A 14,763-nucleotide genomic window follows, 5' to 3' on the forward strand; every position below is an offset into this window, starting at 1 on the left:
GGTTGGAGGCATCACACTTCCTGATTTCAAAATACACTACCAGATGAGGTTTTGCTGGCAAAAAAACTGATCTATAGACCAATAGAACAGAATAAAGAGCCCAGAAATGCACTGTTGATTATATAACCAAATGATTTGATTTTTTTTTTTAATATTCACCCAAGGATATTTTTCCATTGATTTTTAGAGAGATGGGAAGAGGGAAAGACAGAGAGAAATACCATCATGCACACACCAGACCTACACTGGACCCTGCTACCGAGGCCCCTACCAACCAACCGAGGCACGTACCAACCAACCGAGGCACGTACCAACCAACCGAGGTACGTACCAACCAACCGAGGTACGTACCAACCAACCGAGGTACGTGCCCTTGACCGGAGTTGAATTCAGGACCCTTCAGTCTGCAGGATGACGCTCTATCTACTGAGCCAAACTGACTAGGTCACCTCTTGGCTATTAAAAATAATGCTGAGATGAACATTGGTGTGCAGCTATCTTTTAAGATGTAGTTTTCAATTATTTTGAATATATACCCAGAAGGGGAATTGCTGGGTAATATGGTAGTTTTATTTTTAACTGTTGGAAACCTCTGTACTGTTTTTCACAATGGCTGCACCATTTTACATTTCCACCAATAGGTATAAAGGTTCCAATTTCACCACATCCTCATCAACACTTGTTATTTTCTGTTCTTGTGATAATGGCCATCCTAAGAAGTGTGAGGTGACATCTCATTGCAGTTTTGATTTGCACTACTTTTATGATTTGTGATGTCGAGCATCTTTTCATATGTTTGTTGGCTTTTGGTATAACATCTTTGGAGAGCTGTATATACAAGTCCTTTGCTTAGTTTGTGTTATTGGATTTTTTCTTGTTGAGTTGTAGAACTTCCTCATATATTCTAGATATTAACTCCTAATTAGATACATATATGGTTTAGAAATATTTTCTTCCATTGGTTGTCTTTTCCTTCTGTTAATTGTTTGCTGTGAAGCACAGAAGTTTTTAAGCTTGGTGAAGTCCTATTTTGCTATTTTTACTTTTGTTGCCTGTGCTTTTGGTGTCACATCCAAGAAATTGTTGCCAAATCCAATGTCTTGAAGCTTTTCTCCTATGTTTTCTTCCAGAAGTTTTGTAGTTTTAATGTTTACATCTTTTTTTATAGTTTTAAAAATATTTAAGAACTAGAGGCCTGGTGCATGAAAATTCATGCACTGGAGGGGGGGGGTCCCCTCAGCCTGGCCTGCCCCTCTCACAGTCCGGGAGCCCTCAGGGGCGGGAGGTGACTCGGCGATCTGGGAAGGCGACGCCCCACCACACCTCTGCTGCTGCCACTGCAGGCAGCACCTCGGCCGGCCCTGGTTACCTGAGCCTTGGGTGGCCAGGCAGCCGCCATCCGAGGCTTGCCTACACCTTGGGCGGCCCTGGGTGGCTGGGGGGCTGCTGAGGGGACGGGACTCCAGAGGCAGGTGCGTGGCTGAGGGGACTGGGCACCGCCATCTTGAGGCTGTGGGCACCGCCATCTTTGCGATGGTGTGAGGGTCAATTAGCATAGTCCCTCTTTATTAGATAGGATGTTTTATTCTAAAATAATCTCAATTTACAGAGGAGTTGCAAGAATCACACAAACAGTCCCTATATGCCCTTCACCCAGATTCACCAATTGTTTTTTGTTTTTATTTAATCCTCACCCAAGGATATTTTTTCCCCTATTGATTTTTAGGGAGAGTGGAAGAGAGAGGGAAAGACAGAGAGAAATGTCAATGTGATTCATTGCCTCCTGCACGAACCCTGACTGGAAAGGAGACTACAACCAAGATATGTGCCCTTGACCGGAATTGAACCCAGGACCCTTTAGTTCAGGCTAATGCTCTATCCACTGAGCCAAACCAGCTAGGGCTATAACCAAATGATTTTTGACAAAGATGCCAAGATTACACAACCCCCAGACACTTCAACAAATGTTATGGGGAAAACTGGATATACACATGCAACAGAAAAAAGTTAGACCCTTACAGTGAAGCATAGTAATCCCTCCTTTGGAAAAACTGCTGTTTGAACTACTCTGTTATTCTTAGTCTCTTATTCTGTAGGTTAACTCTGTTGTTTTTAGACTGTAAAATAACTTTGTTTTTAGCTTGAATAATAGAAAAGATAAACTTAACTCTCTGACTTTGCAAGCTAGCCATCTAACTGATACGCTGATATTGATGCCAGATGCCTGTATAGATATGTACTCAAGGTTACACACTGTCTACAAAAATAACTTACACAAAGAACTAGAAGGATATAAAAAGGAAATACTCCCTCCTGCTTTTGGTTCAGAATTTGACAGAGGTAATCTGCTCTGAACCTGCGCACAATAAAGATGACTCCTAACTAATTGGCTCATTAAGGCGTCTTGTCCAGCTCGCTGATTTGCGATACAACAACATTATACCATATAAAAATAACTCAAAGTGAATTAAAGATGTAAACATTAAACATGAAAATAAATAGGTATGTTTTCAGAAAATAAAATTTAAAAAAGATAGGAGAAACTGAGACCCTGCCAACTTTTCAAAGTCAAGAGCAAGGGCCCAGCCTAGAACTCCTGGTCTGGTGCCCCAGGTCACAAGCACGCAGCCGCCCCTGACCTTGGTTCAAGGGGCCTTGCTCCCAGGGGCAGGGAAAAAATCCCAGGGCCTTTATGAAACAAGAAGATGTGACAAGCACATGCACTGAACTAGGTCCTGAATTGGGAACAAGTTCTATGAAGGATGTCATCAAAATAATTTTTCAAATCTGAGTATCAGTGATAGTGTTTAATAAATGTTAAGTTTCCTGAATTTGATAACTACTGCAGTTATGCAAGAAACATGTTTTGTTCTTAGGAGACACACACTGAAGTATTTAGGGGTAAAGAGGCATAATGGCTGGAACTTGTTCTTGAATGGTTCCAAAGAAACACTGTTGTTGTTGTTTTTAAAGAAAGAAATAAACCAAATTTGGCTAAATATTAACAACTGGTGGCCCTAGCCAATTTGGTTCAAATAAACTCACAAAAAATTATTTGCAAGTTTGAATGTTGTTTTTTACATTAACAGAGCCAAACCGTCGACAATGGCCGGGAAGCAGAATCTCATCCCATTGAGACAATATCCCGGAGAAAGGTGTTTTTCACCGTGTTTTATACATTACCATCCAAGGAGGAGAGTAAGTGGGCGACATGAAATCCACTGGTGCCGGTGAGGGAGGCGGGAGAAAGCACGGCGGGGACACCTCTGGGATTGGATAAGGAGGGAAATGATAGACACATGCTGCTTTCACACAGGTGGGTGCAGGACAGTTTACGGTCAACAATGAACAGAGAACAATACAAGGAGGGGATTTGTGATCTGCACCCTGGCAGCATTTGTTGCGCCCTGAGGGGACGGGGAAAGGGAAGTTACAAGTTACCCTGACCTTTCACAGGTGTTATCTCAGATGCAAAAAGAGAAAAGGCTCCGTAAAGATCGAAGCTGACCTTTGTCAGGGACAACACTGGCCTGGGACATGACTGCTCACTATGAACTGCTTTTTTAATTAGAAGTTTTTAATTTCAGACCAGACTTGGTGGTTACTTTAGGTCTCTGAGTTTGCAAGACCAACACACAGGCCCTTCCCTGAGTTAGCCAGGTTAGCAGGTGGCCCCTTTTTGTCCACACATCCCCCTTTTGGTCATAAATTAATCCAAAGGATGCACTGATGACCAACCTTTCAGCTGGATGATGGAACCCGGAGCCCCACAGTGGCGGGAAGGCTCATTCCCAGGATGTCTCAGTGTCGGCTTGTCTTGCTGAGCAGGGTGGACCACTGGGGATGGAGCAAGACCATAACCTTAGATGGCTTTCAAGATCGAATTATTATTATTATTATTATTATTCAAAATAAAAGGCAGGTAAATGGGAGGCAGTCAGATCCTATATGTCCTTGTTAAAACATATTCTGGATCATTTCTAATTTTTGAGCCGCCATGATCCGACTCTTTTTGCTGCTTGTCTTAAGTTTTGTTTTTCTGCATCTAATATAACATTTACATACCAGGAACAAAAGTAACAATAATAAACCAGTAACACTGATTAGAAACAGAAAATGTCTAATACTAGACAAGGAAAAGTCTGAGAGGAACAAGCATCCCAGTCAACCAGATCCCTTTACATGTATCATCATAATTTTTATTAAGCTAATTATATGTTTTCCTCCTTCATCCACTGTCACTTGTACCTTATGATATGTTTGGCCAGGTGAATTAAGACTCTCTACTACTTTATTATGCAGAAACTCTGATTTTTCTTCTGGGCAGTTAGTTTCACCCATTCTTATAGTTAAACAATACTCATCTAAAATACTCAACTAGATTAGAACTGTATATAATTCTACCAGGGGAATTATTAGGGAGGTGTTCTTGGAGGGGTTTGTCCAAGATAGTCCTTTATAATAGATGCAGCCTGAAAAAATGTACCAAAGCTTATATTGATAGTAGAAGACCAGTGTGTGGCCAATAAAACATTAACTTCAATATCATAGCTGATAATCAGAATATCATTGTTTAGTAGGTGGGAAAGATTAGCAGACCCAAGTTATATGTTTTTCATATCTAATAAGGGAGGGAGGTACAGGGAGGCAAATATTGTTCCACTAGGAAACCGTAAGGAGGATAATCCTATATAATAAAAGCATAATATGCAAATCAACCAAACTGTGGAACGACTGGATGCTATGACACACACTGACCACAAGGGGGCTGATGCTCAATACAGGAGCTGCCCCCTGGTGGTCAGTGCACTCCCACAGGGGGAGCTCCACTCAGCCAGAAGCCGGGCTCATGGCTGGTGGGTGGTAAAGAGTGAAGGGTCCCAAACTGTGAGAGGGATGTCTTGCGAGAGGGCGCAGGCTGGGCTGAGGGAACCTGCCCCCCAGTGCATGAATCTCATGCACCGGGCCTCTAGTAACAATATAAAAATCATTTTATATACATTCAATCAATAATACCAAAGGATGCACTGATGACCAACCTTTCAGCTGGATGATGGAACCCGGAGCCCCACAGTGGCGGGAAGGCTCATTCCCAGGATGTCTCAGTGTCGGCTTGTCTTGCTGAGCAGGGTGGACCACTGGGGATGGAGCAAGACCATAACCTTAGATGGCTTTCAAGATCGAATTATTATTATTATTATTATTATTCAAAATAAAAGGCAGGTAAATGGGAGGCAGTCAGATCCTATATGTCCTTGTTAAAACATATTCTGGATCATTTCTAATTTTTGAGCCGCCATGATCCGACTCTTTTTGCTGCTTGTCTTAAGTTTTGTTTTTCTGCATCTAATATAACATTTACATACCAGGAACAAAAGCAACAATAATAAACCAGTAACACTGATTAGAAACAGAAAATGTCTAATACTAGACAAGGAAAAGTCTGAGAGGAACAAGCATCCCAGTCAACCAGATCCCTTTACATGTATCATCATAATTTTTATTAAGCTAATTATATGTTTTCCTCCTTCATCCACTGTCACTTGTACCTTATGATATGTTTGGCCAGGTGAATTAAGACTCTCTACTACTTTATTATGCAGAAACTCTGATTTTTCTTCTGGGCAGTTAGTTTCACCCATTCTTATAGTTAAACAATACTCATCTAAAATACTCAACTAGATTAGAACTGTATATAATTCTACCAGGGGAATTATTAGGGAGGTGTTCTTGGAGGGGTTTGTCCAAGATAGTCCTTTATAATAGATGCAGCCTGAAAAAATGTACCAAAGCTTATATTGATAGTAGAAGACCAGTGTGTGGCCAATAAAACATTAACTTCAATATCATAGCTGATAATCAGAATATCATTGTTTAGTAGGTGGGAAAGATTAGCAGACCCAAGTTATATGTTTTTCATATCTAATAAGGGAGGGAGGTACAGGGAGGCAAATATTGTTCCACTAGGAAACCGTAAGGAGGATAATCCTATATAATAAAAGCATAATATGCAAATCAACCAAACTGTGGAACGACTGGATGCTATGACACACACTGACCACAAGGGGGCTGATGCTCAATACAGGAGCTGCCCCCTGGTGGTCAGTGCACTCCCACAGGGGGAGCTCCACTCAGCCAGAAGCCGGGCTCATGGCTGGTGGGTGGTAAAGAGTGAAGGGTCCCAAACTGTGAGAGGGATGTCTTGCGAGAGGGCGCAGGCTGGGCTGAGGGAACCTGCCCCCCAGTGCATGAATCTCATGCACCGGGCCTCTAGTAACAATATAAAAATCATTTTATATACATTCAATCAATAATAATTAGGTGATATAAGAACAAGGTTTGAGCAGCATCAATCTGCGAGCATAAAGGCCTTGTTGACGTCTTGCCTCCTCCCTGGTTGGCGGCTTCTCATCCTTGAGCTGAAGGCAAGTGTCAGCGACAGGGGCAGATGTCCATTCGTGGTTAGGTACCTGATAAGGTGAGGTCCCTTTAACACTGTTGGAGAGAGTGTTTAATTAATGCATTTCCTAATGGACAAAAATCTCCAGTTATAAGTCATGGTCTTTGAATCTTTGCCTCCTGAGAATACTATGAAATGAATGTTACTAATTTATTAGTTTCTATAACACAGAATGTCTACTTTTTAGTTTTCCTTATATTTAGGAAACAAAAGATTAAAAAATCAGCAATATTTTAAACAGAGTCATAAGAATAATAATTATTCTCAGTTAATTTAGTCCCATAACCATTTTTGTTTATCCTGATTATTTGTCAGTATTTTTTTATGAATTCAGTTATTCCTTGAAGTTCTATAAATCCTCATCCAGTTCAAAGATCTGACCTGTTATAAGCCTGTAATTTAGAGTAAGTCAGAGTCCTTTTCATGGATTTTTCTTAAAATATAACACACCTGCAAATGCATTAAAATAAAACAATGACTATATATGAATGACAAAACTTAAAGTGGCCTGGGTATGGATTCGATCATAATTTAATTGATAAAAAACTTAGTTTTTCTATAAGATATAACATTCCAACACAATAATTTCTTGGTAAATAATAATTACTGTAAAATGACATAGAGAATAATATAAAGTCTATATATATTTAGATTCATTAGGCACATAAAGAACAAATAATATGTAAGATTTTAAATGTTGCACATGGCTTATCGGAAGTGAGCAATGGAAGTAATTCATAAACCCCCAATATGTGGAGCACAAATACCCCGAGCATCACTGCCAGACAGCCACAGGGAACCATCACTCTTGGCTTGCCTGGTGTCCCTGAATGGACACATGCTACCCCTGAGAGTGTCCTGTTTGAACTTGGCCCTGAATCTTTGTTAAGTTCCTTTCTGGGGCAGACTGACATTTCCAGCACATCGAGGAGCCATCCCAGAGGAGTGTTTTTGGGGAGACAGAAAAAGAATTCCTCATGGTGTAAATTAGGAAGAGCAGGTAAGCAACAAAGCTAGACTGAGGGAGGCATCCCAGCCATCTAGTCAGGCTCTGGGGGGAGAAAGACAGTCTGATCCATGTGTTAGGCTTCGCCAAGATGAGGAAGAATGTGGGACCTGGTCCCGGGGCCAAGGCCGGACTGGAGAGGATTTCTAGCCGAGCACTAAGTCTTTGTCTGAGATGGAAAATGGCAAATCAGAAATCCAGAGGATGAGCCTATTGTTTTGTAGCGGAGGTGAAATGAGCTGGTGTTGAGTGCAGGGTCAGCGATGCATAAGGAGAGGTCCCCGATCCGATCCTGCGGCCCGCTTGGCTGGTTCGGGAGGGCCAATAAGAGGGAGGCCTAATGGAGGCCAGCAATCGAGTCACCGATTGGGAGGTAAGTCCAGGTCAAGCTGCTGCTGCCTACTGCTCTCTGAGTAGCAAACTCTGGGTGACCAAAGCCGGGACGATGGCTCCCCTTCCCCATGGAACCCTCCCAGGTTTTGGCACCAAATGTTAGGGTCACTGAAGGAGGAACTCACGAGGCCAAAAGTGGTAAAGAGTTACGAATTTATTAGGTCATCTGGATACCAGATGGACTGATCCCAAAAATGGAACCAGCACCCAAGGATGGGGAGTTAGAGATTATATATATATATATTGATTTCAGAGAGAAAGGGAGAGGGAGAGAGAGAGAATGATGAGAGAGAATCATTGATCAGCTGCCTCCTGCACACCCCTACTGGGGATTGAGCCTGCAACCTGGGCATGTGCCCTGACCAGGAATTGAACCGTGACCTCATGGTTCAAAGGTTGACACTCAACCACTGAGCCCTGCCCATCGGGCAGGGAGTCAGAGATTTTAAAGAACTCCAGATGGGCTTTTTCGGCCAGGAATTCTCTGGGTGGTCCAGATCCTGGACAAGTCCGGAAGGGAAAGATAATGGTCTTAGCAAATCCAATGTGGTCTAAGCGAAAGGGAATGTCGGTTGTGAAGTGGTCTAAAGGCCAGTTCCCAGGGGAGGGGGTATTGATTCAATTTATGTGATCAGACCCAACAATAGTGTAACTGGACAACCAATGGGTCCAGGCTGCCTGTCACTACTTGAGCCAATTAAGCAGAGACAAATGGAATCATATATGAGCGTTGATTCCAATTCTGCTGGCAGCGTGGGAGAGCAGCGGGTCAGCCACAAACATCTGCTCTGCCCACCATACGCCAGCTGCTGATATTGGGTAGAAGGACAAAGATCACGTGGGAAAGTTGGCAATGAGGGCTGGGGCAGGACTCCACTATATGGGGAAAGATGATTGTTTGTTTGTTTTTGTTTTATATTTTTATTGATTTCAGAGAGGAAGGGAGAAGGAGAGATAGAAATATCAGTGATGAGAATCATGCATCAGCTGCTTCCTGCATGCCCCCTACTGGAGATCGAGTCCGCAACCCGGGCATGTGCCCTGACCGGAATGGAACCCGGGTCCCTTTGGTCTGCAGGTGGACACTCTATCCACTGATTCAAACCGGCCAGAATAAGATGATTATTAATCTTTCCATGTTAATAGGCAGTTCTTGAATGAGAATGGACCGCATTCCAAGGTTGACTGCCAGGTCCCTGGGGCTTTCAACTCCCAGCCAGGTCAAAATGTGCTTTCTTTAACCAACACAAGGCAATCATGGTTAACAGAGCATGATTAATGTTCCTTATAACTGTAGCTAGTCCCCAATATTCTATTTCTGCCCCTAACAATAGGAGGTGAGAGGAGTTAGCTTGACACGCAGACAGGGCAGGGGTCCAGTGGGAAACAAAGGCAGGTGGAACATAGGCAGGGCAGACACAGCAGTTTGAGCAGCCTAACCACAGGAACCAACCACGCAGGAATAATAAAATGTTTCTGGACTCAGAGCGGGAGGCATGGAAAACTAGGGAGGGCCTGCAACAATAAGGTGAACTGACGCCTAGAAATAGAGAAAGTTCAACATAGGGACAGAGAAAGAACAGAAACAGGGAAAGTTCAGGTCCAGGTCCGCTGCTGGGCAAGAACAATGAGGAAATCAATCAGGTGGCAACACAGGCAGACAAAGAGCAGGCTTGTAGCACAGATATACCCCTGGACTACAAGGATTCACGGGCAACCCATTAAAGGGCCCCCCTCCCCATGAGGGGAGTCTGGATCTGCTTGTGATAAATTTTCCACACTTTTGCTTAAATCTTCTGGTCCACGGAGCTCATTCTTCGGTGTCTGGAGACATGATCCTGGGAAACGTCTGGGCTCACCCTTCCGGTTATCAGAGGGGCCTCCAAGAAGGCTGACTAAGTCTGAAGACAGATAAGCAGAGACACGCCCCTTGTTGCCCAGCCGGCATGGCTCAGTGGTTGTTTAGCAGCTGAAAGAAATTAATTGTTGATTTGTTGATGTTAGCCAAAATAAATTTGTGAACAAAATAGATCCAGAGACATAGAAGCATAGAACAGACTGTGGAATCTCAGAGGGAAGGCGGGGGAGGGTGTGTGGGTGGGAAGAGATCAACCAAAGAACTTGTACACATATAAGCATCACCCATGGACATAGACAATAGGGTGAGGAAGGCCTGGGGTGGGGGTGGGGGCGGGCTAGAAGGGGTTAATAAAGAATTAATTTTTTTTTAAAAAAGAGAGAATGAACCTCATTTTGGTACATCAGCATAAAGCTGATGAATATTCTATTGAAATCCTTTCCTAAGACCTCCCCTAAACGCCCAGCTTTTAAAATTCCTCAAAACAGCCCAACTGGTGTGGCTCAGTGGTTGAGCATTGAACCTATGAACCAGGAGGTCACAGTTCAAATCCTGATCAGGCCACATGCCTGAGTTGTGGGCTCAATCCCCAGCTTGCAGGAGGCAACCAATCAATGATTCTCTCTCATCATTGATGTTTCTATCTGTCTCTCCCTCTCTCTCTCCCTTCTTCTCTGAAATCAATAAAAATATATTTAAAAAATAAATAAAACCCTTCAAAACAAAGGCCCAGCCTGGCCAGAGTTGCTCAGTGGTTGAGCATCAGCCCGTGAACCAAGAGGTTACTGGTTTGATTCCTGGTCAGGACATATGCCCAGGTTGCAGATTTGATTCCCAGTAGGGGGCGTGCAGGAGGCAGCCAATTGGTATTTCTCTCTCATCGTTGATGTTTCTATCTCTATCTCTCTCTCCCTCTCCTTCCCTCTCTCTCTAATATCAATAATAATTTTTTAAAAGGCCAAGAATGTGCTCTTCTGAATAATGAATTTAAGTAAAATAACTTTGAAGGTCAAAAGTAAACTAATACAGAGTTAGAATTTGGTTCTTTTCTACTTTGTTAAAAGGACAAGGATTTTCCTCTTGCTTTTCTGATATAAGGAGACTTATTTGTTCTTCAAGCAATTTGGTGAAGTATATGTTTTTCTCTCTATCTTATCCCTCCAGAATTTGGCAATTCTTTTTTATTTTAATATATTTTTATTGATTTCAGAGAGGAAGGGAGAGGAAGAGAGATAGAAACATCAATAATGAGAAAGAATCATTGATTGGCTGCCTCCTGCACGCCCCCAACTGGGGATTGAGCTCACAACCCAGGCATGTGCCCTTGACTGGAATCAAACCTGGGACCCTTAGTTCACAGGCCAACACTCTACCCACTAAGCCAAACCAGCTACAGCTTGGCAATTCTTAATGAGTGAGTCATGACAATATGTTTCTTTCCATTAATTCAATAAGACCAGTTTCCAATTGTGGTTTTATTAACCAAGACTTTGGCTGGAATGTCATGTCTGAGGGAGACATGTCTAGATTATGGATGTCTCCAAAAGCCTTAAAAAATGAAGACTAACTTTGAAGCCAATAAAAGCCCCTTGGAGAGAGCCTGGTACCTTGCTTGGTCATGTGGTTCATGGCAGTCTTTCCAGGTAAGGAACAAAGGTTATTTTCCTGAGAGATGGCAAGGAAGGAACCTCAAGACATTTTGGGAACCTCAAGAATGTGAGGAATTCACTGAAGTCTACAGGTACTGCAGGAACCCTGATGGCAGCTAGATGGCTCAGCTTCTTTGTCCTGGGGGGGCTAATTAAGGCTCAATCATGAGATTCCAACAAAGTATATTTAAAAGAGCCTAAACCATCAACTACTATTCTTATTGTTTTCATGCAAACAATCAGGCCAAATTGAAACTGGACTTAATACAGTAAATAAACTGGTCTTAATTTGACTCCTTAATAAAAATGAGGGTAAAAAAAAATGAGGGTGATTTTAGGGGAGTGGGGAATGTATTTCAACAGACTATAATACACAGTTGCGAATATTAGACTCTAATTCAAGTAATTGTCTTCAAACTTTTATTTTTCACCTATGGATTGAACTGGATCCTGATTTTTTCTAATTTTCTTAAATATTTTACTACAACCCTCAAACTAATATTTCTTTTTTATCCCATCCTTTGACTTGGAATTAGTGAGAATTAACATTTTTTCCCTTCCTCTGGACCATTTGTCATAATTCTTGTCATTCTAGCTTTTGCCCCAATAATACTAAAATTTATAACACAGTTTGTCTTCACCAGGTTACAAGTCCTACTCACACTCAGGGAATATGACCCCTAGACACCATCACCAACTCCTTCTGTGCTCAAGCATTATCGCCTCTCTGACAGAGAGCAGAGATCTCTTGGATACAAAAGAAAACTTCGTCCCTCTTCAGCAGGAAGCAGCTATAGAAAAGACCCTGCATCCCCTTTCTCTGAAAGAATTCAGAGCCAAGATCCTTGAGGGGGGGAGTCGAGGCGGCAGTTAGACAGAAATGAGCAGAGCAAGGACGATGGGCCAGGTACAGAAGTTCAACAGGGTGGAAAGCCCCAGGTGCCTAGCAACGGACAAATAGAGGGTGGAACCTTACCCCCACAGCATATCACTGGTCATGCAGTTTGGACCACCTGACCTTTCCTCCCTAGAGATAACATCTAGGCTGTGGTTGTATTTCAGTTCCAGGAGAGCAACAAAGACAGCCACTGACCTCAGGACCAGCTGCATTGGCCCTGGTGCTGGCCAATCAGTGGCAACCACAACTCTGAAAGGACACACCTGGAAAGCTGTTAAGTACTCTATTGAGATCTTCCCCAGGGGCCACCCTTAAATCTCCACCCTTAAAACCCTAGGATAGAGGACCCAGCGAGCTCTTCCTCCAAGGAGCACAGTGCCTTTCCCTTCCCTCCCTCCTACACCCCTACGGGTTACCATTAGCTTCTTCACGTGCAAGCTCCAAGGGTGCTTCCTCTATATCTGGTTTCCTAAGCCCATTTCTTCTAGGAATTACTTTTTCTACCTCTGCGATTTACCAAATAAATGTCCTCTTACAGTTTGGGTTTTGGCTCAGAATTCTTTCCTAGCCAGAACCCAAGTACTGAGGTTGCGGAATCCAGGTTTGGTCTGACTCTGCCAGTCAGACACCTGGTGCCCTTCCCACTGCCTACAACAGGGGTGGGCAAACTTTTTGACTCGAGGGCCACAATGGGTTCTTAAACTGGACCGGAGGGCCGGAACAAAAGCATGGATGGAGTGTTTGTGTGAACTAATATAAATTCAAAGTAAACATCATTACATAAAAGGGTACGGTCTTTTTTTTTATTTCAATAGTTTTATTCATTTCAAACATTTTAACAAGAAGAATGTAAACACTAATTATTATAATTTAAAACTTCAAAAAATGGAGGAATCATAGCACAATAACATACCTTATATTGAAGATGGCAAAGGCTCTGATACTGTGCTCTCCAGGGGCATATCTCCCTACATCACCACGATAACGTGTCTATGCATTCCCAGGGTGATGTTGGGAGACGCGTCCGCGGGCATTACAAGGAGCCTCTGGAAGATTGAGAGGTTGTTCCTTCTTCTACTCAGAAGAAGGAGCTGCGGCCGTGTTTCCCGATGTTGCCATGTTAACACTGCTGCTGGTGAAGGAGCGGAGGGGAGAGCAAGAGAACCCTCCGCTCTTTCGGCTCCGCCGGCCGGATAGAACAGCCGAACCGGCCAGAACCGGCCAGATCCGGCCCTCGGGCCGTAGTTTGCCCACGGCTGGCCTACAACAGAAGGAAAAAGAATGTGTTCCCATGGAAAGAGCCCCCTAGGGTATAGTAAGTGAAAAATGTGTCAGAGAACCATATGTTTGGTATGACTGCAACTCTGTAAAAAAACAAAATATTTTTAATACATACATACATACAAATGCAGAGAAAATAGAACAGTAAGATATACAGTAGAATATTGATGGTGGTTACATTTGGAGGAAGGTATAGCTTTCAAATTTTATACAGAAGTTAAAATGGTACTGAATTTTGACTGAGGAGACAAAGCAATAATTTCAGGTGCCAATAGAATGTGAATGTGCATAAATCACAAAGGAAATGTTTGAGAACTAGTTTCGTGTCTTTTGAAAGCGCAGAAACAGGAGACCTGTGTGGGGCTTCTTTCGCAATGGCACTGCCAGAGACAGAGGGGGTGGGGCTGGCGGTAAACTTCGAGGAGATGTTCAGGGGGCCTGGGACAGCCAAGCGGAGAAACACACAGCACAGGCTCGCCCCCTCCCCCAGCACCGCCACCCCAGCTCCTGCGGTTCCAGCTGACCTCGCGGTGCCTCCGAGAAGTCACTCGCTAGTAACCTGTTCTTTGGTAAGCATCTTAGCCCCGCCTCGCGGCTTCCGAGTATCAGTAATACTCGGTGGTTCTGCTTTGAGTCGTCTCGGTGTTAACAGTTCCTGTGAAAAATCTTCTAAACGCACTTTTTAACACTGTGAGCTGGTAAGGTGTTTATGCATTATGCTCAGATATTATTAAAAATAAGGGGGTGGGAAAAAAGCCTTGTGTCAGAAGTGGGATTCGAACCCACGCCTCCATTCGGAGACCAGAATCCCCAGCAGGGAAGCAGAGCTTGAGTCTGGCGCCTTAGACCACTCGGCCATCCTGACACCAGCGGTAGTAGGCGGCCTTCTTACCCAAGTAAATGCGGGACGCCCCTCCCTGCCGGCACCACGCACAGCCGGAAGCAGGAGGGCGGCGCGACAGTGAGGAAGCCGCGGCGGGAGGGAGAGGACGAGCGGCGGGAGGGGGGGGAGCCGGGCGCGCTGAGCCTCCCGGGGGTTCTTTATCTGAACGCGGGGGGGCAGCAACAGTGAAAACACGTGACCCCTAGTCTATGGCCCCGTTTTTCTCGTTTGTTTACGTTCCTTTTGCGCCCAGAACTGCTTCGCGGCTCCAGAAGCATCTCGGGCGCGAAAGCCGCCAGGGCACAGCCGGTGGCCGGGGGCCAGCCAGGGCTTCT

General features: G+C 43.8%; 1 long non-coding RNA gene and 1 other non-coding gene across 2 annotated transcripts; one reads left to right on the forward strand and one right to left on the reverse strand.

Moving 5' to 3' along the window:
• Positions 1 to 496: 496 nt before the first annotated feature.
• On the forward strand, positions 497 to 13,773 carry LOC106724799. The gene is made up of 3 exons (XR_001360634.1): positions 497 to 681; positions 1,134 to 1,137; positions 13,763 to 13,773. It is a non-coding gene; the product is annotated as an uncharacterized LOC106724799 (long non-coding RNA).
• Positions 13,774 to 14,306: 533 nt separating this feature from the next.
• Positions 14,307 to 14,410, reverse strand: TRNAL-CAA. The gene is made up of 2 exons: positions 14,373 to 14,410; positions 14,307 to 14,352 (listed from the first exon to the last, which is right to left on the reverse strand). It is a non-coding gene; the product is annotated as a tRNA-Leu (tRNA).
• Positions 14,411 to 14,763: the final 353 nt, after the last annotated feature.

Source organism: Myotis brandtii, unplaced genomic scaffold, assembly GCF_000412655.1.
Source record: "Myotis brandtii unplaced genomic scaffold, ASM41265v1 scaffold980, whole genome shotgun sequence".
NCBI classification, from domain to species: domain Eukaryota; kingdom Metazoa; phylum Chordata; class Mammalia; order Chiroptera; family Vespertilionidae; genus Myotis; species Myotis brandtii.